This window comes from Phalangium opilio, unplaced genomic scaffold (genome assembly GCF_054372755.1).
Source record: "Phalangium opilio isolate 3A_F unplaced genomic scaffold, DU_Popi_V2 ptg000537l_1, whole genome shotgun sequence".
Classification (NCBI taxonomy): Eukaryota; Metazoa; Arthropoda; class Arachnida; order Opiliones; family Phalangiidae; genus Phalangium; species Phalangium opilio.
Window position 1 is genome coordinate 41,404 of NW_028324243.1, and position 3,740 is coordinate 45,143.

A 3,740-nucleotide genomic window follows, 5' to 3' on the forward strand; every position below is an offset into this window, starting at 1 on the left:
TTGTAATTAGTTACATTGATCCTAGGCGTTTTTCCTAATTAGCAAAGAAACGTAAGCAATTCTAAATCAAAATTATAACGCGATAGCAAGCTTCCTGCTAATCACGACACTGGCGGCAGTCTGACAGCCATTACCATCAACCGGAACTTCCGTAGGTTAACCTAACTCAAGATCCGGGTTAATGGGAAAACTATACTTGTAAAACTGAGCTATAGCCTATAGATGGCGGGCTTGCATGTCTTGGAAGAAAACGCTGTTTACAAAAGCGTAACCTGCGTCAAGTACCTATAGGGAGCTGTAATATGATCCACTTATACTAGCGTGTAAGATAAAATGTTGAATATTATATGCAGAATTAACACGACGTATACTCAGTTCAAAAAAGAGGGAAACCCGGTAAGGTTTAAATTTGAATTTGAACGGCAGGTGGAACTGCGGAAAAACAATTTAATTTGTTTCTCATCTTGTTTTACGATGGACATGCTTTTTTTCATCCGTCAAGTCTTAACCATCGGTCTTTTGCTCTATACGCAAAGAATAATCGAACTTTTAGCCACCCGATTTGGTATCACGAATGTTCCTTGTTGTCCTATTTACAAGAAGCCGAGTACCAAATATCACTGAGTGGAATAATTGAAGTCTTTCTTCCGAAGGTGCGTAGATATGTCAGGGTTGGCAAAAATCCGGATAATTTGAATAAAATCCAGACCAGTGGTTTTTATTGGATTAAACCGGATTTTATTGGATTTATCCGGTTTTTTTAAAAACACGAGTCATTTTAGGTTTTTTTGAAGGCAAAGTTTTTCTGTTTAGCTCTTGCTTTAGTTTCGGGGCACTCCCCGACCCCTAGCCCCGATTCCAACATAAAATAGCCTGCTAGTTTAACTGATAAATGTTTTCATGAAAGCAATTTCTTTCCTGAGGGCACGAGCCTAACACTAGCGCGGCTACAGTGGATCCCTTACAAGGGGTCTTTCCTTCTAAACTCCAGGTTTGGCTTGGCAAAGGCTAGTGGGCGGGATTTATACTTGCACGTATAAATTCCGCTCGCAAATGCCTCTAGCTTTCCCAAGACAAAACTGGAGTTCGTAAGGAAAGTCAACTTGTAGGGGATCCACTGGAACCAACGCTATGCTTTAAGTTCACGTAACACTGGAAAAATATTGTAAGCTCTAACTGGACAGTAACCGGTAACATAACTATTAGTTTTATCATTTATAATAAATAATCTTTTGTTGTCGCTTCATATATTTTTGCCATGTTTCTGGTTGTATTTTAATTATTTTTATGGCACAAAATTGATTTTTCCCCATTCGTAATTAAGCCGGATATTTTAGGTGGCTTTTTTTAAGTGGATTAGTCCAGATTAAACCAGGTGGTTTAAACCGGACTGATAGGTAGTTGCCAACCCTGAGACATCTTTAGGAGACTTCTTGTATACAAAACCAGTGTCTTTCGAAGGTGTGGATGATCATCATTCTCTTTCTCGTCTTGTTCAATTTCTTGACGATTGCCAAGCGATTGGTACCGAGAGTACACCGTTTTCTTGACGGGGTCTCCAACAACTTCGGGAACAAATACGAAACTGCCAAGAAGGTTATTTTGGCCACCTACTTCGTCGGCTGTTTCATTTTGATGGAAGTCTTCAAAGCCCACTTGTCAACAAAATTGACGGTGGACATTGATCGCAACATAAATGTCATAGATGATATCTTCAAATACCCCAACATGCGCATGGTTTTTCAGGCTAACTATTTCTGCACAACACCGTTGCAGGTATTATATAATGGGTTTAATCTAGGGCTGAAAAGGGGAGATTCTTTCATAGTCAAAGATACTAATTGACAGATCAAAGAGTCTCAAAAAACCCAATCATTCCTTGTACCAAAAACAAACCCGTCCCACTCAAAAAAGTTTCTTAATTATAACTCGTACCATGCACATAATATTAAAAATGGTTTAGCTAAAAGCCTAAATTATAGGATCAATAAAATCTATAATCAACCATCTGTTGAACTTGAAAAAATCAAACGACAATTAAAAGATAGTGAATACCCCGAGAATGTACTTAATAAATTAATAAAAAATTATTTAAAAATTAATAAAAGTTACTGATCCGAATAAGTTAGAAACAAGAAGGCAAGATGACCTTGAACCAGAAAAATGGTTTTTCTACCATATTTTCATCGATTATTGTTTCCTCTGGTTTTAATGTTAGGGTTTTCCAACAATCAGTATATAAATCCAAGAAGGTTATTGAAACGCATTTTGATTGACTCTACAAATATCGCATTGAAATAAAGTTTCAGTTTTTTTTAATTAACTAAATTCCAACAAAACAAAGGAATAGATCAAAATTATTGTTTTGGGAAAAAGCAAATCCTCCAGTTTGAGTTCAAATAACCAATCTTTCATCATCATGTACGACTATCGTTTTCGGAACTGCTGAAACGGGTAAACTACGTTTTCGAGAAACCGCTATTTAGGGAACCGCGGTTATGAGAACTGCTCTGAAGAAACCGCTCCTATGTGCACATGGGCCACTCACTGTTATAAACCAGCACTGTTATTTGTTGATCAGTTATGATATAACATAAAATTACTTTCTAGTTGTTTTAATAAAAAACCGCAGGGGCTTATTTACCTTCCCTTATTACTTTACGTAATTTTCTTTCTAATTAGGAAAACCGTAATGACGTTGCGTTAGAATACGAAAGAAGGTTAAAAAAATTCAACCAAATAAATTGGGACATCGACTTCGTCTTCAATCAAGGGAACGCCGTCTACTTTGGCAGTGTTAACCATTTGGAATATTTTTGCCGTTACTCTTACAATGCGCGAAAAACCTTGCATTACGGTAGAAATAGTTTTCATTCATACGCTCTTGCTGTCGAAGTGTCCAAGGCGGCTTCGAATTCATTGAAAGACTTGGTCAATCTAAGGTAAAAGACACTATTATTGCCAAAATCGTTTACTGACATTTTCATTACGCGTCAGAATATTGAACTTTTGGGAGACTGGACACGTAATCAGAACCAAATATCTTTTGAACAAGAACGGCTGCTCAAAATACCTGAAGACAAAGCGGAACTTAGTGTTTACAAAGACGTCTCTTGATGATTTTGGCGCCATATTTCTCGTGCACATCATTTCAATGACTCTTTCCTTTTTGGTTATACTCGTCCAATTACGACACGCTTTCAACAATTAAGTTTATACTGATGAAGAAGGTTTAGGACCCTGTTTCCAAAAGTTTATTTCGCGACACGTTCCCGTGTCGTTAGAAAAAACATGCCACGAGTCTAGTCTAGTGACTGCTCGTTTAACACAGGTTATAACATTCATATAGCTTTCTGAAATTGAAAGGAATAAAATAAAGATGTCCTCCCTCCAAGCTATCGATATTTTTAAATATATTCATTTAATATGATAGTCTCTAGCTTAATTTACTAATCGTTTTCAATAATCTCTGGATCCATGTAATTTTCGAATCAGGAATAGAGAACGGTTAGTCTTTACTTCAGTCTGGCTCATAGCCCAGTATAGAGTCCGTCCATTCAACACGTAACAAAATTTTTAAATTATCTTAATGGCTCACTTAAACTTCGTTATGATGATGTTGCTGATGGGACGGCGAAAAATACGTAGATTCTTTTTACCCCTGTCGCTATGACCCGCCTCTTCTTTCATACCCCCCCCCCCGGTCTCGGGTGAGGAGATCGTGGACTTGGACATGGATC